Genomic DNA, 24,313 nt, shown 5'->3' on the forward strand with positions numbered 1-24,313 from the left:
GGACAGTCATCAGACTAGCTCGATAAATTTGTGAAGGGCTATGAGGGCTATGGATTATCACCAATAAGTTAGGCCTATGACCTTGGCCATGTCATTGAATTCTTCTCATTTGTGAAATAAAGTGTTTAAACTAGATATTTTTTAATGTGATTGTCATGATCAGTACTGAATATTTACAGTAGGTTGAAAGGTAGATGAATAGATCATGATAGATAAATAAATAGATAATAGATAGAGATGTATAGAAGTGGCACAGGTTGGAATTGAACTTAGATTTGTTTGCCATTGTGATGAAACTAATATAACATCTCTTAATGCTACTTATAAACTTAAGTTAGCTGTGATCAGACAAAGGGCAATTTATTGCTTGCAGCCTGTATTTTAAAGATATTCCAGCTGCCACCACTATTCACAAACACGTTCCCCTGTGACATAGTGTTCAGTTTAGATTTAAACATTTCTCTCAGGGAACTTTCAAAGAAGATAACACTGGAGTATCTTGTCCATTTAGTATAAATGTACAATAGCTTCAAGGTGGTAGGTCAGAAATGAAAGACGATGATCAATGTTTAATCATTACAAACCTAAGTCATTGCTCTCTAAACTTCCGTGCTCACACAGACCAAGTAAAGCAGAGAACCCCTACAGTTCGGATCAGGTTCTTTCTCTTTATTCATGCTTTTCCTCAGCTGTACAACATTTAATGGGGAATTGTTGAAATGGAAGCCTATTCTGATATTTCAGAGTAGTTGTGCACATTTTCCTGGAGAGAAAATTAATTATAGAACAAAATGAAGAAGAAAAAAATACAAATAAAAGGTGATAAAAATAGAAACAATAAACTGTCTTTTTAGGGACCTTTGGAAGTCTGAATATCAACTGAGAACAATAATTATTCTGAGTGTGTCTGAAAACTTCCAAATTTCTTTGCCCTTCTTAAAGGAATTTGTTATTTAACATTATTAATGAGACTTAATATTAATGAATCTTATGCTCTTTTCTAGAATTATTTTGTGTCAATCTGAATGTCAGTTTCCTTATTTTGAGATAACTTTTTAATGGCATATATGATCTAACCTTTTTTTAATCTTTCCTTCAGAAATGTCGCATTTGCTGTTCTCTCCCTTAGAACAGTCTTTCTGGATTGCCCTGTAGCTAGTGCTTTACCATCATTCAAGCCTTTGTTGACTGCTAATACTTAGTGGTTGCTCTCATCTTTCCCTGGTTTGTTATTTCATAGTATTAAAAACTACTTAAAAATCATCATGATAATTTGTTTTGCTATTATATTGTCTGTATCACCGTACAAAGTTTCTTAAAAGCGAGGACATTTTCATATCTCTTGTGTAACTCCAGTAGCTAGTACGGGCAGCACTCATTATTAAGTATTTCTGAACAAATGTTGGATGAAACTGATCTCTTAATACATATTCTAGAGGTTGTTCATAGCATCCATGTTGTCATCAAGAGACATATATTAAAATTGAAAAGTTAGTCAATTATCTAGACAATTCAATAGAAACACCTGATTCAATGTTTTTTTGGAAATGTATTTTAAAGTTCTGTCAGTGATGGGATAGGTCAGGTCAGGGGAGTCAGATATTAAGAAAATAGTGATGTTTACTAGGGTGAGCCAGGTATGAAGTTCAATTTAGCTGCTGATATCCAGAAAGATATGACAGATGACTTGGTGATTCATACTAGCAGTGGATGTGTTAGGGTTTAATAAGAAGGAACAGGTAGTTACCAGCAGGCAAAACTGCACAAGGACAAAGCAGCCCATATGAGCAAGAGATGCACAGAGAGCGCCAGGAGCATGGAATTCTAAGAAGGAATGGAGCAGAGAGTGGGGCCTCAGGCTCCAGATGGGGTTGTAGGGCTGGACTTCCATGAGAAGAACTGGCAACCTGGGGACCCTGTTTCTCAGGCTTTCATGTACAATGTAGGAGGAAATCAGAAGCCTGCTTTCTGGTATTAAGACATGACATGTTGATTTTTACTTTATTTTTGAAGCCTGCTCAATATTGGAAAGATCTCCTCACCTATACTGACCAAGAACGCAATAGATTCAAGACCATGATGAAACTCAACTTGAAGGCAGAGTGAAAAGAAATGACTAGATGAGGGTAAAGGGAGCCAAGACAACCAGACAGACCACTGCACTTTCAGTTTATGAAAAGTAGTAAATGATTTTGTATGGAGATCATTTGTAGAATCTGTGTTTGGATTATTCTTCTTGATAATCACACCTTAAGGACCATTATCAAGTTCAAAGGCAATGGGTTCAATGAGGAGATAATAATCCAGTTTAGGAAAAGTCCATCTTTCTGAAAAACTACATATTAATAAGGACAGAAGGGTGGAACTTTCTGTGTGTGTGTGTGTGTGTGTGTGTGTGTGAGATAGAAAAATAAGAAAGTAAAAGTTTGGAAAATAGGCCTTTCCCAAATGGATTACAAAGGAAGAGTCCTCTCACTCTTTTCTGTGCACATGAACTAGATTAGAAGATTATTACTAAAGGTATTTGGTAGGCATTCCTACATGTTCACAATCCTATTCTGATCCCAATTTGAGTTTCCAAATCACTGGCATACTTTCAAATCAAGCTCTGATTCTGGAAGGAAAGAAGATGGAGTAATTCCATGAATAGGATTTTTTACTGGTAACAAAATCAGCAAACCTTACATGGTAGAAATATCTTAGAGTATTTTTACACTACAGGAAGACTTAGCAAAAGCAACTAGTTTATTTGACAACACATTTCCTTTTGGAAGTCAGATTTATTTGCCTTAATCCAGCCCCACAGATTTCAGTTCCTTGACAAACCGACAACCTTTTAAAAAGGAGAGAGGAACTAAAGTCACATGCTTCTTCAGTCATCATAGAGAGTTAAATCATTCTGATTTAATTACATCGCTGAAAAAGGCAGACAAATATAGTTCAATTAAGGATGTATAACTTGAGTCAGGTTACAGAAGAGACTTCAAACAATTTGTGGATTTCAGGATTAAATTTTAAGGATTATATGAACTTCAGTGGTTTCCCTAACAACTCTGAGTGAATTTACACTAAGGGTATTTAATCAGGAAGATTTGGAAAGCAGATTTTATTGCTGCCATTTCAGCTAGGCTATCTTCACCATCTAGCTGAAATCCGCCCAGATGGTATCCTCTCTTGAGTGTTCAGGTGCTACATAAAAGACGATCCTGACAACAGTAATTAGATCTTTTTTATTGATAAGAAGCTTTTAATCTGTATGTTTCTTTGGAGCCAGTGTTTTTTCTTTTAGTGTAAATAGCGTTTTGTTTCCAGGTTTCTCACTAGGATAAATAGTTCTAGACTTAATTTTTAAAATGCTCTGTGGTTGTTTCAAAGTCAATTGAAGGATGCAGGTCAATTTTCTTTAGGTTCATTTTTCTTTTCCTCGTTTGAAGTGTATGCTGAGTTCACTCACAAGGATTTACTGTGGGGTAAACCCGATAAAATTTACCAGGAGTGAACTGGACTGTAGGATCTAATCCAAAAGAAGAAATTAAAATCAAGAGAAGAAATGATAATTTAATGAAATGTGTTAATTGAGGATATTTAAATGAATAGAATCAGCATTCCTCTAAGAATATTTGACTTTATTCAATTTTCTACTACTATTATATCAGAGGATCTTATTCTCATTTTATATAAAAAATAGGTTAATTTATGTATTAGGAAGGTGATAGGATGATTATTTTTACCTAATAAATGGACATTTCTGCTCTACCAGATTGTTTTTATAATTACTCATTCTAATCATAAAAAATTTTACTAATTAAAAATATTTTAGTATATAACATGTAAATACAGAAGGATAGATAGGTAGTGATAGCCTATTTATAACTTTGGAACTATCATAATAAAACTATAAATTCATCCTCTGTGAATTTACCCACTGACTTAAGAATTAGAGTATTTCAGTAACATGAAAGTGTCTATATTCTTCTCAATGAATCTCTCTCCCATGCAACTCCAGCAACAATCATGATTCTGTTTTGTGTTTATACTTTGCTTTGTTGTATAGTTTTGCCATATATATGTGTTTCTCTAAACATAAAAGTTTTGTTTGACTTTTGAGTACATAAAAATCATGACATAATATATGTATTCTACAACTTTTTAAAATTTAACATTGATTTAAGTTTCATCTATGTTGTTAAATGGAAATAGTTTCACCACTGTGTTTTTTGAGCTTTATATACATTATTTCACTTAATTCTCACAACAGCTCCATGAGGTACATACTTTTATTCTTATACTGAATGTAAGAAATCAAAGCTAAGAAAATTGAAGGACATGGCTCAAGGTCACATCTTAGGAAGGTGACACCTACCCATGGTTGGTAGTTATTCCTCTCTTGACTCTAACCTTATGCTATTTAATATAGAACAATTGAGACTTCCACATAGCAGAAAGAGCTCAAGCCTATATTGTTTCTGAGGTTGTAGTATCACCATTTACACAAGAGCAAAGTGTGTAAAAGGGGAGGCATTTCCCAAAGGTTGCCTATTGTAGGAGGTAGAATAATGGCCCCACCAAGAGGTCTACATCCTAGTTCCCAGAACCTATGAAAATGTTATGTTACATGACAAGGGAGGCTTATGTTGATGAAATTAAGAGTGCTAATCAGCTAACCATAAAATCAGGACATTATCCTGGATTATGTGAGTGGGTTCAATGTAATCACAAGGTAGCCTTTAAATGTTGAAGAGGGAGGCAGAATTGTAAATGAATACACCTGCTTGAATAAATAGATTTACAATGTGATGAAACATTTATGACTGCTAGTATATTGTATCTTCCACACATCATACTTGAAACTTTAAATTTTTTAATTAGTATTTTTTGTTGACGTAATACATTCACACAGTTCAAATTCAAAAGGTATAAAAGAATAAACAGTGAAAAAGTCCATTTGTCATACCTGATCTCCAGTTATACACTTTCTTTCCTTGAATGCAACTTTTATTATCATTTTCTATGGTTATTTTCCACACGTATTTTATATTTATATAACCAAATGTGCATATAAATACATGTACTCATCCTCTTCTTTCACATAACTGATAGCATACTATACACTATACAATACTATAGTATTGTATACTATTGTACAGCTTGACTCTTACTTAACATTTGTTGGAAATCACTCCATTTCATTGTGTGAAAAGCTTTCTTATAGTTTATTAACCAACTACACAGAATTTTAATGCATTGATGGACCATGATTTATTTAACCATTCTCTTATTTATGGTAATAAAAATAATGGTTTTTATTAACCATTCTCTTACTGATACACATTTAGATTGTTTCCAGTTGTTTGCTATTTCTCATCCCCCAATAATGTAAATGAAAGTCTGTTTTACCCAGACTTTGTCAACACAATGTATTCTCAAGCTTTCTGATCTTTAGCAATATTAAAGGAGAAAAAAATTGTATCAGTGTAATTTTAATTTATATATTTTTTATTATGATTGAGGATAAGCATGTTTTATCCTTTAAAACTCCTTTGCATTTCATTCCTTGAAAAATCTCATTATTGCTTATGTTCATTCTTCTATTATTATTGATTTTTCTCTTATTTATATATAGAAGCTCTTTATATATTATGAAAAATGACTTTCTTTGTGAAATGAATGGCATGTATATTTTTTCTTTATAGAACTTTTTATGTAGCTGAATTACCAATATTTTATCGAAATGCTAAACGCTGAGGTTTATGTGATAAATTGCAAAATGAGGTCATCAGCAAGGCCATTCTGTTCCAACTCAGCAACCAAGTCTCAGATAATCATGGAATAGTTCCCCAGCTTGACAGAGTGGATTCATCACTCTCATGGCATATTCAAAGAGTTAGCACTGGCTCTAAGTGTGGTGTTGAGGTTTTCTGGTTAAAAGGCTAGAATAAAATAACAAGAGTAGATTTGTTTCTGAGAACTTGTCTGATTCCTTCTCCACTGATGCAACCATCCCAACCCATGTCTCTGACAAATAATGAGGCACAGGATATTATGGGGTGGAGCTGGAGTGGGCTTTGAGATACAGGTAAGCTGAAGTCCTTTGAGCAGTTCAAAACTAGAAGGCATATTCTGTGCTTCCATATTGCTAATAACATCAACATTTAAAGATTTTGTAGGCTGGGAAATTAGATTTAAAATATACCACTAGAGACGGAGAGAGAAATATTATCATAATATACAAAGCTATGGGTCTTTATGAACGTGTGATATTTCTTCAATCGATGCATAAAACAGGAAGAATAACCAACTAGTCTAGGTTAAAAGAGACTTAAAATATTATAACCAGAAGTAATGTATACACTTTATTTTGAATCTTACTTTGAACTCCAAGAGATATGTGTGAGATAATCTGGGACATTTTTAAATGAACTGGTTATTTGATTTTGTTCATCAGAATTTTGTGGCTTTTCTCATATAGGTCTTGTACATATTTTGTTAGATTTATACCTAAGTATTTCATTTTGGAGGATGGTAATGTAAACAGTATTGTGTTTTTAATTTCAAATGCCACTTCTACATTGCTGGTATATAGGAAAATGATTGGCTTTTATCTTCTAATCTTTTTATCCTGCAAAATTTTTATAATCACTTCTTAGTTCCAGGAGTTTTTTGGTCTAGTCTTTCACATTTGCCAAATAGAGGATGGGGTTAGTTGCACACAAAGCCAGTTTTATTTCTTCCTTCCCAATCTATACACATTTTATTCTCTTTTTTTGTCTTATTGCATTTGCAGGACTTCCAATATAGCGTTGAAAGAAGTAGTGAGAGGGGATATCCTTGCGTTGTTCCTAATAGTAATGGAAAGACTTTGAGTTTCTCACAATTAAGAATGATGTTAGCTATAGGTATTTTGTAGATATGTTTTATCAAGTTGAGAAAGTTCCCCTCTACTTCTAGTTTGCTGAGAGTTCTTTTCATGTATAGATTTTGGATTCTGTCATATGCTTTTTCTGCATTTATTGATATGATCATGTGATTTTCTTCTTTTGCCTGTTGATGTGATGGATTACATTAATTGATTTTTAAATGTTGAACCAGCCTTACATACCTGTGATAAATCCCACTTGTTCATAGTGTATAATTCTTTTTATACATTGTTGGATTTGATTTGCTAATACTAATATTTTGTTGAAGATTTTTTGTCTATGTTCATGAGAGATATTGGTCTCCAGTTTATTCTTATAATGTCTTTCTCTGGTTTTGATATTAGGGAAATACCTAAGTATTCCTTCTGTTTCTATCCTCTGAAAGAGATTGTAGAGAATTGGTATAATTTCTTCATTAAACATTTGTTAGCATTACAGGATATTTGGTTCTGTCTAAAACATCCATTGAAACATTTTGTCCATGACTCATTAAATAATTAAATATTTAACTTCACCAAAAGGTCCTTGAAATTTGGTCCTGTCCAAAATGTCCATTGAGACATTTGGTCCATGATTTGTTAAATAATACAAACATTTAACTTTTAAATGTTTAAATTTATTTAAATCATTTTTATTGTAATTCATGATGAATTTTGGGTTTCACACTTATTCTTGTTCTTCCTCATCATGAATTTTGGCAGGGTTACTCTTAAGTCAGTGAGGAATTGCTCTCAAATATATATCGATGTAATTATTGGCTTTACATTTGTTATGTATGTTAACAATTTCAATTATAAAATTTAATTTTGTCTGTGTCATCATGAAATTGGTGGCCATGTTTGAATGTGGCCACCAGGAACCTGAGTGATAACTTGTTCATTGCATTTGCTGTTCATCTTTTAACACTTCAATAAATCTCAAAATTGCAGGATGATGGATGCACTATCATCAGCTTTTGCAATTTGCTATGCCAGCCTTTCTCTGCTTTGTCCATTCTGTAATTACTGTTGGTAATGATATACAAACGTACCAAGTTTCTGGTGGAAATCTTGGAGCTTCTGGTCTTTTGCCCCTGCCACATCTTCCACAGACATACAGTCTCTCAACATAATCCATTAGGTCATCTAAATTTTCTTCTGCATTCTCCACAATGTACTCACAAGTTTCATTTACATCTTCCAAAGGCGCAAATTAAAATCCAAACAACACAGATGCACCCTTACAAGTGTTACTTTCCATTGTCATATACTTGTGTGTTAGACCCAAAGAACATATTTTTCACCACAGTGATTGTGAAAAGTGAAACAAGCATCTTTTTCCTTGCACATTTGTTAGTAGTAATCAAATCACATTCATATTTGCAATCTCAAAATCCATCATACACAAAGAAGGGTTAATGTCAAGATTTGTTTCCTGTGCAAATGCAAGTACTTTCTCATATATATATCTGGGTGTCTTCTCACCTTTTCATTGTTAGTGCATAAATCAATGTCATAGTATAACCCAATACTGCATCATGCACAGTAAATAACTGAATGAACTGTGTTGGTACTGTCTTGAAGGTGCCATCACCGAATAATGTGGTATTGGCACTTAAATATCGAATATTGTCCTGAGTTTTGAAAATAAGAATTCTTTTGTTATCTTGAGCAACGAAGTAGTAGAATTGTGCATGAGAAATGGTTCTCCAACCTCCGGTCACTTTATATTCCTCTGGAATTTCAATTCTATGCAATAAAGTTGGTTTGGAGGTCGATGTCTGTTTTGAATTCTATTTACTAGCTTCTTTAATGAGTTTCTTTCTGGTAGCATTTATAGAACCTCTTCATCATGAATACCGTGGTTAGCTCTTCAAAGTACCTGTGATGGTGTTGTGTTTGGCTCCTTTTCTGCTTGTTGTTTTAACCTAGTCAGGGTTTTCCTTACTTCTCCTTCAACATCAACTTGTGCTGATGTTTTTCTGTCCCATCCTGAATGATTAGAATGTTATTCAAATCCTGACTAGTTGTACATCGTGCATTGCAGAGTCTCCTCTCTTCATAGCACCAGTACCTTTTACTCCCATCTCTCTTAAAGGAATGGAAATGGTAACAAAAATCTTCATAATGTAGCATTTAATGCATACTTTTACTACATCCCACACATTTTGATAATTTGTGTTTTCATTTTCATTTAGTTTTCATTTTAATTTTACTTTTAAATTTCTCTTGATATTTCTTCTTTGGCTTATACTATTTAGAAGTATGTTATTTAATCTCCATTTATTTTGGGGTTTCCAGTTATCTTTTGTTATTGATTTCTAGTTTAATTCCATGGTGGTTTGAGAGCAGACATTGTATGTTTTCTATTCTTTTAAATTGTCAAGGTGTGTTTTATGACCCAGAATGTGATCTAGTTTGTTGAATGTTCCATGTGAGCTTGAGAACAATGTGAACTCTGTTGTTGGATGAAGTAGTCTATAGATGTCAATTACATCCAGTTGATTGATGGTGTTGAGTTTCACTATGTCTTTACTGATTTTCTGATTTTCTCTCTGCTGGATTTGTTCACTTCTAAGAGTTGGGTATTGAAGCCTTGAAGTATGTTAGAGATTCATCTATTTCTCCTTGCAATTCTATTGTTTTTTGTCTTATATATTTTGACTCTCAGTTGGGTACATATTATACATGTTAAGGATTGTATGTCTTCTTGGGGAATTGAGTCTTTTATCATCGTGTAGTGCCTTTCTTCATCCTGATAACTTTCCACAGTTTGAAGTTTGTTTCTTTGAAATTAATACAGCTACTATTGCTTTCTTCTGATTAGTGTTAGCATGGTATATTTTCCTCCATTTACTTACTTTTAATCTATATGTATCTTTAAAGTGGGTTTCTTGAAAAGAATATATACTTGTGTCTTGTTTTCTGGTCCACTCTGACAATCTCTTTTTTAATTGATGCGTTTAGACCTTCATATTCAAAGTGATTATTGATATAGTTGGATTAATATCTAAGGTATGCATTGTTTTTTTCTATTTTTTACCCTTGTTCTTGGTTCCAATTGTATCTTCCTTTCTTCTGTCTTTTGTGGTTTTAATTGAGGATTTTAAAAATATTATTCGAGTTTATCTCCTTTCTTAACATATCAGCTATACTACTTTTTTTTTAATATATTTTTTTAGTGGTTGTCCTAGAATAAAGTGGGTATTTGATGATTAAAAAACTTTGTTATTGTTGTATGCATGACATATTAGCAGAACATTTTAGTAACAAACTGCCTATTTAAAAAAATGCAAACTGAGGGACTTCCCCAGTGGTCCATGGTAAAGAATCCACCTTCCAATGCAGGGCACTCAGGTTTGATCCCTGGTCGGGGAACTAAGATCCCACATGCCACGTGCCCACAACTACTGAGCTTGTGTGCCTCAACAGGAGAGCCTGTGTGCCACAACTAGAGAGAGAAAACCCACATGTTGCAACGAAGAGCCCATGCACTGCAACGAAAAAGATCCCACATGCCTCAGTGAAGATCCCGCGTGCTGCAACTAAGACCCGATGCAGCCAAAAAAAAAAAATAAAGAAAATAAAAATAATAAAATAAAATAAATAAATATTTTAAAAAATGCAAACTGAAACATATAGGAGTGGGGTTATATAAGTTTTGAGATTTCTCAAAATTTTAGTGAAGAAATTTTAATAATGATGGAAAGAAGAAGAAATCTTGATAATTTTTGAACATTGGATATGTGTTGCAGATTTGACTGTAGTCTTTATCCACTTTGCTGTGTTTGAAATTTTTCTTTATTAAAAAAACTACTTTAAAATTTGTAATTTAAAATATCTTTCAGATTCAAAAGTAATCTATAAATTAAGCCACAAGTCTACAGATCATCCCTCTGCAAAAGCTATTATCAAAAATCTAACTTTCATGGGTAAGAAAAACTTTAGACATAGATTGGTCTAGAAATGTGCCCAATGCAACAGACTGAGTCAGTCTCAGCAGAGATATTGGTCTGGACTCATCTGCTCTTGCTGCCAGGCCACCCTTACATTAGGCTGTTATGTTCACTGACATTGCCTGAGGTTCGAGTTAGAAAACACAGGACTACATTTGAGTGATACTTTTCAAATTGATCTGATAATAAAAAAGTTTAAGTTTTAAGCTATCATCTTTAGTTCAAAAATAAAGCAAGTTTTCTTTTATTGCTACAGATGAATGGCAGGAAAGGTTTAAATTCAAATCTAAACTTCCAAGAATTTAGCAAAAAAGAATCTCTTGTGCTTGCTATAATCACCATTTTTAGATGTACTTTATTTTCATTTCTTCGAAGAAGGAGGAAATGAATTGAAGAAAGATTTACGCCATTGAATGTCACAGTTGATTACCAACAGAAATTGGAAGAATGCAATTTTTATGACTTGATGTAAAAGTAAGCTATAATTCAGGATGAAATGGAGATTGGCTAGACAGATTTTAATTTTTAAGAATATATGTTATCTTGCCGGAAATATTTATATAAATTAAGAAAGTCAAATCTCTAAATTATTTATTTTAAATAACTCATCTGACCTGGTACTAGACACATATATTCCTTAGATATAACTTCATTAAGCAGCATCTTGAAATGTTTCAGATTTATATGTCTTACTACTGATACGTCCAAATTATTTTAAAAATGCATAAAATACTGAAATCTTACTTATGTAATTAATTTAGTGAATTAAGCAATTATCTGACATTTGTTTTTCAAAATTCTATAAGATCTAACATGGCTGATATTAAATGTTTAGTAATCCCTTATAAATTATACCCACTTATTAATGTTGAATGGGTATGGGCATATTGTTTTATCATTCACAGCAAGATAGCCTTCATAAGATAATTATTCTCATCATGTTAAATAGTAAGAATTTGGTTGTGAGAGACACAACAAAGATAAAAGTAATCATTAGACAAGAATGAATATATATTTCCTATCTTTTTCTCCCCTACCACTCCAAATTTCTGCGATTTTTCATGAATGCATTTATATATTCATTAATTTCATTAAATTTTGAGGTGCTTACTATGTATACCAGGCACAGTGCTAAGTGCTACAGACAGGCTCAATTTACAATATCTCCACTGTCCTCAGAGTTTATAAATTATAATTATTGTATTATTTGACATTCTTTAAAAATATTATGCAACTCTTTGTCTCTATACATTTGGACATGTTGATCCTTCTGCTTTAAATGTCCTTGCATATTTAGACCAACTAATGAACTTCTCTTTATCTGTCAGGTCAAATTGTGTGGTGATTAGATGTCTAGCTTTCTTTTTTTCTGAAACTCTCTGTAAATTTCACAATTTCTATAATACTGTTACTTACATTTAGAAATGACACCTCCTAGCAAGTACATGCCACCTCTCTGAGAAGGTTTAAATATTTTGTTATTTTTGTGGAACAGATGTATCATCTGACTTCCCTTATTCTCAGTAAATATAGATCAATTCAATATTATATTACACTATTCATATATTATTAAATCAGCACGTGTCTGTTCAATTGAAAAATGAAGAAACTGCGAAATTAAAATACTCAGCTTCACATAATGGAAATACGTGACTACAGACTTATCTAAATAGGGATCTATTTTTCTCATGTAGCAGAAAACTTCAGACATAAAGGAGATAAGAGCTAGTATGGATAGTTCTATGACACACAATCAGTTTCCAAGGGTGATTTTATCTTTCTTTCCCAGTACTCTTACTCTGTTACTCATTGCCTTATGAAAGATGGCTGCTATAACTATTTTAAAAAGAATGAAAGAAAGAAGAAAAGAAGGGAGAAAGTGAAGGGCAAAAGAATAGTGCCAGCTAAGTTTAATATTTAACATCTTACAGAAAAACCTGAACAAACCTTTTGGCCAACCCAATACTTTTTTTAGGATAGCAACAGCTTATTGGAAGTGCCACCAGTAGACTGAAGCTTATATCTAATTGATCAGATATATGGGTCAGTTATACAAAAGTAACTCAATGGGAATCTAGAAGGTTTTCTTAGTGCATTATACTCCTGAAAATATCAGAGTTCTATTAGAGAGAAAAAAGACTGTGAATGGGTAAGTAATAGGTACATTTAAATGTCTATCACACAGTCATGCCAAATAAATACATTCATTGTAATATTTCTTCGTATATAAATTTCAAAGTGGTTTCAGTACATGCAAGTACTTTTTAAATACATATGTTCGGGCTTCCCTGGTGGCGCAGGGGTTGAGAATCTGCCTGCTAATGCAGGGGACACGGGTTCGAGCCCTGGTCTGGGAAGATCCCACATGCCGCGGAGCAACTAAGCCCGTGAGCCACAGCTACTGAGCCTGCGCGTCTGGAGCCTGTGCCCCGCAGCAAGAGAGGCCGCGATAGTGAGAGGCCCGCGCACCGCGATGAAGAGTGGCCCCCGCTTGCCACAACTAGAGAAAGCCCTCGCACAGAAACGAAGACCAAACACAGCCATAAATAAACAAATAAATAAATAAATAAATAAATACATATGTTCCCAGTGTGTATTTGATCATGTATTGTGTTGGTCTCTAAACTGCCTTTAGCTCAGTTGGTAAAATAATTTCAGAGGCTTGATAGAAATGACTTAATAACATTTATTGAAGTTAATGAAACAGTTAAGTAACATTTAAAAGTTTTTGCCAGAATGGTCAAAATATTTCATTGATATTTAAATATTAGCAAATAAAGTAGAACACTGAAACTAGAAATTCCTCAGTGTAACTGCTGATGTTCCAAACATAAGTTACATATACAGACTAAAACATGTATTCTATGAAACGTAAAATCCTAGGAAAAATATATACTTGTCTAGCAAAGTCCCTTCTTTCCCCATGTGAAGAATTGAACCCAGGGAGATAAAATGACTTTTCTAACTCACACTTCTAGTCAATGAAAGATCAAATAATAGAAAACATTCTGGGTCTAATTTAAAAATATATACATATAAATATAAAAAAGAATATAATTTTCTTATGCTTTACATATAGATAGACATGGTAGTCAAGCAAATATCATTTAAATTGTTTAATGTGATGCTCTTTTGCATGCTTCAGTTTTACTATAAAAATATTTGAGTAAACACAACAAAATCAGGAAAAGAAGTAATATTCAGAAATTCAAGAATATTTTATTCTTGGGTACAAGGTAGATAAAAAGGAGATTTCTAAAAATATTATAATATCTACAGGAACTTAAGAGAATCCAATGTATACTTTCCCTTTTTAACCCTTTGGGGAAATAAAGTTTGGTTGTCATGGAAATAATAATATAACAGACAGCTCCCGTTTCTAGAAATTATTGGTAAATATCATGAAAATCATCAAGAGATTTTCTCTGCTTGCAAATGTTTATTTATAACAAGTGTAATTTAGTACTTAAATGTTATGAATAGACTTGCAATTTAATATGGAAGACTTAGCACAAGAATTTACATCCCATTATCCTAAACTGCATACCCAACACTCCATAGAAGTAAGAGAAATAGAAAAAGAATGGAGCAACAACAACAAAGAGAAACAACAGCGTCTTCACAGGTGGATGAGAGTTTTAAAATTTTTATGTAGTTGGACTCTGGAGAATGCTAATGGATGAAGCGGAGAGGAAATGTCAGTACGTCATGAATGCAGATTGCCTGGCCAAATGCAGACCCAGGCTTCTCTTTGGCAGTTTGTTAGAGGGCCAAGGTGAGAAGGGGTGCTGAAAACAAGGAAATTGATTGAAGTTTAATTAAGAAAACAGCTGTATCTTTTCATACACTATCTAAATGAAAAATACCATGCAATCTAGCATTCAGCCCCAAGATAAAAAATGGTAGAGGTAATTTACAAGGCATTGAACAAACCAGTGGGGACTTGCTATTGTTCTCATCATCTCAGCATTTGAGAGCCCATAGCAATAGGCCGCAAACCTAACTCACTGTAAATGGAAGAAAATGCCCCTCTCATACATCAAGTTAACTATCAGCAAGCTTCACGGTAAATGGACATGTATTACATGCTTAGCAGAGAAGACTCAAAACAGTAAGAGAGTAAAAAAGAAAGACTGAGAGAAGAAAATAAAAAATTAAGTCATCAAGAAATCAGAGATAATTCAGGGAACAGGAAATAATTTAAAAACAAAACCTATAATTGGTTTTCAGAGCTTTTTTTTTTTTTCTTTTTTCTTTTTAATTTGGCTGCGCTGCACAGCATGTGGGATCTTAGTTCCCAGTTTGATCTTAGACCAGGGATCGAACCCATGTCCCCTGCATTGGGAGTGCAGAGTCTTAACCACTGGACCACCAGGGAAGTCCCGACAGATCACTTTTAACATAAAGATTTTTAATCCAGTTTAAAAAAAATACTTAAAGCAAACTTCCCTTCAAATATGAGGTTAATTTAGGGTGTTTCTATGATTATAACGAATTAGGTATAATTATATCTCAGAATTGTTAACTAAAAAAAAAGGTACAAGTTTTTCTGTTAAAATTCAAAGGCTTGATTGTAAAAGAGATTTACTGTATGGAGTTTAACCTAGAAATCTCACCGGTTTTCAGAGCTTTTTGAAAAGATATTGCTATTGCCTTACAGAAATAATTTAATAATGTTATGAAAAATGGTGAAAAAGAGTGTATTCTTAGAAATTAAAAATATAGTTGCTGAATTGGAAAAAATGTATACAATTGCTTGAATATAATGGTAGAACATGTAGCAAAATGATAAAGATATAATAATCCTCAGAGGGAAAAATATTAAAAAGCCATAAGTAATCAATATAGGTGGGCCAATATTCAAGTAATAGGAGATCCAGGATAAGAGAATAGGTAAAATGTATGGGACAAAGTTAACAAAGAAATGATGGAAGGAAAATTCCCACTGCTGAAAAGAAACATGAGCCTTCACATTGAGTGTTTACACAGTGTAGATGAAGATAAATTTTTAAATTTTCATCTAGACATACAATAGTAAAATTTCAAAGTAACAAGGGAAGACAGAGGTTTTTTTTAAAAATGAAGACTTCCAGCCTGGAAAAGATGGTATAGACCTGTTTTCCTCTAACCCTCCCTGTTAAGCACAACTATATTATCCCTGGAAAAGACACAAAAGACAAGCAAATGAGAACTCTGAAAGGTGCTAGGAAGGTGAGCTGGTTTGGGGATTCAGAACAGGAGGAACAGCACAGCAGCAGGGAGTCATGTATGCTCCCAGTCAGCAGAAGGCTATCCAAACCTGTTTTTTTACTGATCCCCTACCTAGCAACAGAAGACTGTTCAGGTAGCTTCACTGTTTCCCTTGATGGAATGAGTGTTTTCCTAACAATAGCATGCCGACCTAATACCAATGGAAAGGGGGATAGGTTGGGAGCTCTGCCAGAAATAAGTAGCCAGGGGAAGCACTCTCCTCCACCAGGCTTGACTTCCTTTTTCCACTACGAGATATCAATGAAGGTAGGCAGAGCCAACAGGAGAGATACACTACAGTAGTAGATTCACTACTGACTAGGAAGCCTCTTTGTCCTCTTAGGCCAGAGATTCTCCTCTCTTTCCCAGAGACACTGGGGCAAATGGGGGAGGGGTTGGATGGTTGGAGGATTGAACCACATTTCTCCCCTACTGGGATACATCTGGCACCCTGACCTGGAGTAAACCCTTCTGTCCTCTCAGGCATCACCAGTAAAGACCAGTGGAAGCCCTGGTGGCACCAGTTAAATGAGGCAGTTTGAAATAACACTGCAAAAGCCAGAAAATCAAACTGTCATTGGAACCACAGCCCACAGAAATAGTCTATGATCTCAAGAGAAACAATTTTACTTTTTCCTTTCCCATTTGGATGCCTTTGACTTCTTTTTTTCTTACCTGATTTATCTGGCTAAGATTTTCAGTACTATGCTGAAGAGAAGTGGCAAGAGTAGGCATCTTTGTCTTGTTCCTGATTTGAGAGGAAAAGCTTTTAGCTTTTTATCATTGAGTATGATGCTACCTGTGGACATATATAAGACTTTGTAATGTTGAGATATGTTCCTCCCAATTTGTTGGGAGTTTTTATCATGAAAGGATGTTAAATTTTGTCAAATGCTTTTTCTGCATCTATCAAGATGTTCATATGGTTTTCACCCTTCATTCTGTTAATGTGGTGTATCACATTTATTGATTTGCATACACTGAAACATCATTACATTCCAGGGATAAGTCCCACTTGATCATTATGTGTGATCCTTCTTATATGCTGTTTAATTCAGTTTGCTAGTATTTTGTTGAGGATTTTTGCATCTATGTCTATAGAGATGTTAGTCTGTAACTTTTTTTTTCTTACAGTGTCCTCGTTGGTATCAAGGTAATGTTGAGCTTGAAAAGTAAATTTAGAAGTGCTCCTCCTCTTCAATTTTTGGAAGAGTTTGAGAAGGATTGGAAGCAGAAGGAAGGAAATAATGAGGAATGGAAATCAATGAAATAGAAAACATTAAATTAATAGATAAAATCAATGAAACAAAGACTGATTCTTTGAAAAGACCAATAAAATTGACAAATTTCTTGTGAAAAAAAAGAAAGAAAACACAAATTACTAAATGAAGGATAAAATGAAGGATATCTCTAGAGAACCTGCAGTCATAAAAAGGATGACCAGGGAATAATAAAAACAGTTCTAAATACATAAATTTGAAAACAGATGAAATTGATTAATTCTTAAAAAAGATCCCACAAACTACCACACTCACCTAATGTTAAATAAATATTTTTGGATGACCCTAAAACCATTAAGTAAATTGAATTCATAATTTAAATATTCTCTTTTCCCCAATATCATACAATTCCTCAAAAACCACAAACTACCAAACCTCAAGCAAGACTAATTAGAGATCTGAGCAGCCTGTACCAACAAAGGAATTTGTAATTTGAGTTTTGTATCACTGGAGAATTCTAACAAACTTTCAAATAATGAATACAAATTTTACACAATAACTTAAAAAATAGGAAAGGAGGGAACACTTCCAAATACAGTTTATGAGGCATTATTATCCTGATATGAAAACCAGACCAAGACAAAACACACACACATACACACAAACAAAAACTACAGCCCAACATTTCTCATGACCTTAGACTTAAAATGCTCAACAAAATATTAGCAAGTAGAATGCAATCATATCTAAAAAGAATTATATAAATTGACCAAATGAGATTTATCCTAGGTATACAAGTCTGCTTCAACATTTCAAAAGCAATCAGTATAATCCACTATATCAACATGCTAAGGGAGAGAAATCATAAGATCTGCAGTAGACAAAATAATGTCTCCTCCTCCAAAGATATCCATGTCCTAATTCCCAAACTTGTGAATATGTTCATTTATATGGCAAAAGGGATTTTGAAGATGTGATTAAGTTTGGGATTTTGAGTTGGAAAGACTATCCTAGATTATTGAGTAGAACCAATGTAATCACATGAGTTCTTATGCAATAGAGGCAGGAAGGTCAGAATTGGAAAATGAGATGTGATAATGGAAGCAAAGGTGGGAGAAGCAGTGTATGTAGGGGAAGATCTGAAGATGCTATGTTGCTGATCTTGAACATACAGAAATAGCTGTGAGCTAAGAAATGCAGGAGGCCTATAGAAGATGGAAATGCAAGGCAACAGCTTTTTTTCTAGTCTTCAGAATGAACAGGCTGCTGTCAACACATTGTTTTAGGACTTCTGAAATTTAGAACTGTAAGGTAATAAATTTGTGTTGTTGTAATCAAATAAGTTAATGGATGTGTTACAGTAGCAATTTGACAAAATTCTATACCCATCCATGAAAAGAACACTCAGCCAGTTAGGAATACAGTGGAATTACCTCAACTGGAAAGAAATAATCTGCAAAAATTCTACATTTATTATAATACTTAGTGGTGAAAGATTGAATGCTTTCCCTGAAGACTGGGAACAGGGCAAGAATGTCTGCTCCCACCACTCTTGTTCAACATTGTACTGGAAGTTCTAGAGATAGCGATAAATAAAAAGAAGGTATACAGTTTAAAGTTAATAAATAAATCTATATATTTGTCTACATAAAAATTCTAATAAGTCTATAAATAATTCCTAGCACTAAGACATCTGTTTAACAAGGCTGCAGGAGGCAAGATAAACACACAAATATCGGGCTTCCTTGGTGGTGCAGTGATTGAGAATCTGCTTGCGAATGCAGGGGACACAGGTTCGAGCCCTGGTGTGGGAAGATCCCACATGCCGCAGAGCAACTAGGCCCGTGAGCCACAACTACTGAGGCTGTGCGTCTGGAGCCTGTGCTCCGCAACAAGAGAGGCCGCGATAGTGAGAGGCCCACGCACCGCGATGAAGAGTGGCCCCCGCTTGCCGCAACTAGAGAAAGCCCTCGCACAGAAACGAAGACCCAACACAGCCAAAAATAAATAAATAATTTTTAAAATTAAAAAAAAAAACAAAAAACACACAAATATCAATTGCATTTCTATATACTAACAGTAAATATGTGGAAACAGAAATTATAAACACTATACCACTTACAATCACTCCAAAGAAAATTAAATACTTAGATATACACTTAAAACATGTACAAGATACATATGCAGAAAATCATAAAATTATGACAGAAGAAATCAAAGAAGACCCAAGTGAATGGAGAGATAAATGATGTTCATGAATTGGAAGAGTCAATACACTGAAGATGTAAATTCTTCCCCAGTAGGCATATAGGTTTAGTGCAACTCCTACAAAATCCCAGCAAGATTTTGTGTAGATATGGACAGATTTGTTCTAAAATTTAAAAGGAAAAGCACAGGTCCCAACATAGCTAAAATATCTTGTGATAAAGAATAAAGTAGGAAGAATTACTCTATACAATATTAAAGCTAAATATATAACTATAATAATTGAGAGTATATTATTGGTGGAGGGATGGTAACATAGATCTATGAAGCAGAAATAGATCCACATAATATACCCAATTGATTTTTGACAAAATTGGAAAACAATTCAAATGAGGAAAAATATCCTCTTCAACAAGTAGTCCAGGAACAATTAGATATACATAAGAAAAAGAATAAACCTCAACTTAAACCTCATACCTCAAACAAAAAGTATATCCAATGGAAAAAGTTATTCCATACAAATGGGAATAAAAAGAAGTCTGAGGTAGCAATACTTATATCAGACAATACAGACTTTAAAACAAAGACTGTATGTAATAAGAGACAAAGAAGGACATTACATAATGATAAAGGGATCAAACCAACAAGAAGATACTACACCCAACATAGGAGCACAAAAATACATAAAGCAAATACTAGCAAACATAAAAAAATGGACAGTAACGCAATAATAGTAGGGGACTTTAACACCCCACTTGCATCAATGAATAGATCATCTAGACAGAAAATCAATAAGGAAACAATGGCATTAAATGACACATTAGATCAGATGAACTTAATAGATATGTATGGAACAGTCCATCGAGAAGCAGAATACACCTTCATTTCAAGTGCATATGGTATATACATACGAAAGACTATTACTCAGCCACAAAAAGAATGAAATATTGCCATTTGTGACAATATGGAGGGACCTAGAGGGTATTATGCTAAGTGAAATAAGTCAGACACAGAAAGTGAATAAGAGAATATGATCTCACTTATATGTGGAATCTAAAACAAAACAAAACAAAAAACAAAAACCAAAGGAACAAACATAGCAAAACAGAAACAGACTCATAGATACAGAGGACAAAGTGGTAGTTGTCAGAGGGGAGTGTGTGGGGATGAATGAATTAGGTGAGGGCTATTAAGAGGTACAAACTTCCAGTTATAGAATAAATAAGTCACAGAGATATAATATACTGCATAGGGAATATAATCAATAATATTGTAATAACTTTGTATGTTATTCGACTAGACCTATTGTCTAACAGAGTTATCATAGTGATCATTTTGTAATGTATAAAAACATCAAAACACTATGTTGTACACCTGAAACTTATATAATATTGTAAGTCAATTATACTTCAAGAAAAATCTCTAAATGGAACACAGGTTTAATAGTAATACAAAAAAATATAGAACATTAAAAAATATAAAATCTTTTTGAACTGGGGCTGGCAACAAGTTCTTAGATCTTACAAAAGCAGCATAATCCATAAAGGAAAAATTGATTAAAAATTGGATCTTATAAAAAAAATTTTTTTAAAATGCTCTGTAAATGCCCATGTGAAGACAATGAAAACAAAAGCCACAGAATGGGAAAATATATTTGCAAACCATGTGTCCAATAGAGCACTAATATCTAGAATATATAAAAATCCCAAAATTCAACATAAAAAAATACAATATAAAGATGGACAATATAAATGAACATATTGGTCACTGAAGGTGAAATACAGAAGACCATTAGCATGTGAAAAGATGTTTCTTTCACATCATTAGCTCATTATGGAAATACAAATTAAAATCACAATGAAAAAAAAAATCATGATGAGACATCACATATCTACTGGGATGGGTAAAGTAATAAAATAATGACACCACTAAATTTTGGTGAGCATTTGGACATTAGATTGCTGACGTATTGCTGATGGGAATGTAAAATGGTACAGACACTCTTGGTATAGTTTGGTAGAGTCTGAAAACACTAAACATACAGCTACCATATGACCCAGCACTTGCATCTAGGGGCATTTATCCCAGAAAAATAAAAACTTATGTTCACACACAAAAATCTGTATGGAAATATTAGAAGCAGCTTTATTTGTAACAGCAAAAAAGAAATCAGTCCAGATATCTTTCAGCAAGTGAACTGTTTAACACACTGTGCTACATATTTACCATGGAATGCTATTCAGCAATATAAAGGAACAACCTATTGACACATAAACAACCTGGATGAATCTTCAGGGAATTATGCTTAATGGAGAAGTCAATCTAAAAGGTTATGATTCTGTTTATACAACATTCTTGAGATGATAACATTTTAGAAAAGACCAATGGAACAAAAGAGACAACATGCAAACTTAGATTAAATTATTTTTTAATAATGTTATTTATTTATGTATTCTATGCCCATCCGAAGAACAATCAAGCATGAAGTCAAAATAAATATATTTTCAGACATGCAAGAACACAAATTTTCTTCCCTATATTCCTTTCAGAGGAAGATAATTGACAATAAACCACAACAAAACAATGCAAAAAACAAAACAAAAACAAAAACAACACAGAGGAAGATTGAGATTCCAGTAAACCCACAAGATATTCAAGTAAAGAATTTTGGAATGTGTCAAGAAAGCAATTAGTCCAGATTAAAACTTCAAGGCTTCAGAAGAGATTTTTTTCAGAGAAAATAAATGGACCTAATGTAATAGGAAATATGATTTTAAGACTAGATATACATAAGTTGAATAAGAAGTTACATTATTTGCTACTTTTTTTTTGGTCAGCAGTAAGAAATGAAAGCTTTTCAGTAATTTCAAGGAAACAGAAAAACATGGTTCACATTTGGAGCAAACTAACATGTGGCATTGTTTCAATGAACTGAAGTGTATGGTAAACGAGTGCATTTGACTTTTATACTAGGGACATTCTCTATTTATTATAGGGAATTCTCTATTGATTTAGAGTTTCATAATCAGTTCCTCATTATATGGCTACTGGACTTTCTGAAGTTGATTAGCCTTTGGCAGTATTAAATGTACATTTAAGCTGAAGTTTTAGTCATGTTCCATCTAAGCTGTATAATTTTAGCAAATGTGAGGACTGCTAAAAATTTTTTAAATGTTGATTTCTTCCAAAATTCAAATTAAGATAAACTTTGATTATAACCAAATTGAATTACTGAGTCTGTTTTATTAAATGTGTTTTCATTCACTGTAATCATTAACATTTCTTTAAATAAAATGCAATATTTCAAACCCAGTAATAACCAGTGGGTCTAAATGGCTGTTATTTCTACAAAATGTTATTTCCTTCTCAGAAATGAATGGAAGTTTGCAAGTCACATTAATCAGGTGTGATTGTTTATCTGGATGACAATATGTTGGACATTTAATAGGTTCAGAGAAATCTGTGTGCATCATGTAACAGTCATATAAAAAAAAAGCCAAGCTGATATGAAGAAGGGAATTGTGGATGGTGGAAAATGAGCTATTAAAATAGAAATATGCAGCTGGCAAAGAAGCAAATAGAAAACATTAAACTGACGAGTAGTTTCTCAACCTTGGGAATAGGGTCAGGATGAAAAATGTTAATACAATGGAATTGTGTCTCTTAACTATTACATTTGCAGTTTCCCTGTAATGAGTGAGAAATCCTTATCAAGGAAAAGCAATTACTAAAGAATGTGCCTTCTGGGAAGCAAATTTATAAGGTGAACACACTTAACCTAAAGATTAAATCTGAAGAAAAAATAAAAAGATCACTAATGTTCTCTCAAAACATTAACATTTTATTTGTTGCCAGAAGTTGCTGACAGGCCATTAATAACAATAACAAGTGTTGAAAAGAATGTGGAGCTTCCTGTTAACCAATCCATGTGGTTGTCAATTTTAGAGATTCATTTTATTGTGTGTACACATTACCAGCTAAAACCAGTAGGTGGGTTGGTCTTGTCCCACCCCCACCCCGCTTGAGAAAAAGCACTAATATTTCTATTCAGCTATGCACTAATGCACCTGACTCCTTCCTGAAACATTAATCAACCACAGCCAGAATGAAAATCAATATAACCCTGAAACATAGCTCCAGATACCAAAAATAAGTGTGAAAAAAGACAGAGCACATGGCATCTTTCTCAGTGTTTTGGAGAATTGTGCTAGCATTGCAAAGTGCAACTGTTCTTTTTCCCCCTCTGTAAACAGTTACGGATATGAATTTTATACGACATTTTCAGTGCTAGGTGATGTATTCCCAAAACAATATTATTAAAGGCTGAGTGTACTCTCTTGGATGTTATTTATGATAACTGCTTTGTGGCAAACAAAACATCAAACACAAGTAAATAATGGTGTGTGGTGTATGCTGTGTATGTGCTTTTCCCCCCACAGTGTAAAAAACAAAAGTATACATTTTGGTATTTGCTCAGGAAAGGGGTTATTGATGTATAACAATAGTCCTTTTAAGAGGGTGTGTAAGGAAGTAAAACTAAGCTAGACAACGAATTCTGTTATATGAATTTATTGACTGATTCAGCTGATAACATAGAATCTGGGGCATGACAGATGGAAAACAGTCCATTACAACTGAATAAGGAGGCCACGCCTACTTATTCTCTCTCTCTCTCCCTCTCTCTTTCTGTCACACATATACTAGACTGTTAAATACAAAAAAGGTATGGGTAAAATCCCTGATTTTGTGTTGATTTTAGATGTTTAATTGGCAGTTAATTTAGTTGT

At 33.5% G+C, this 24,313-nt stretch overlaps 1 long non-coding RNA gene across 1 annotated transcript in view; it reads right to left on the minus strand.

Moving 5' to 3' along the window:
- The window catches only part of LOC309609610, a 705,176-nt gene extending 683,795 nt beyond the window's left edge, over positions 1–21,381 (minus strand). The window contains exon 1 of the long non-coding RNA XR_014233516.1: positions 15,216–21,381. This is a non-coding gene — a long non-coding RNA (uncharacterized lncRNA). The remainder of the gene's footprint in view (positions 1–15,215) is intronic.
- Positions 21,382–24,313: the final 2,932 nt, after the last annotated feature.

Source organism: Balaenoptera borealis (genome assembly GCF_965194805.1).
Source record: "Balaenoptera borealis genome assembly, chromosome: 13".
Classification (NCBI taxonomy): domain Eukaryota; kingdom Metazoa; phylum Chordata; class Mammalia; order Artiodactyla; family Balaenopteridae; genus Balaenoptera; species Balaenoptera borealis.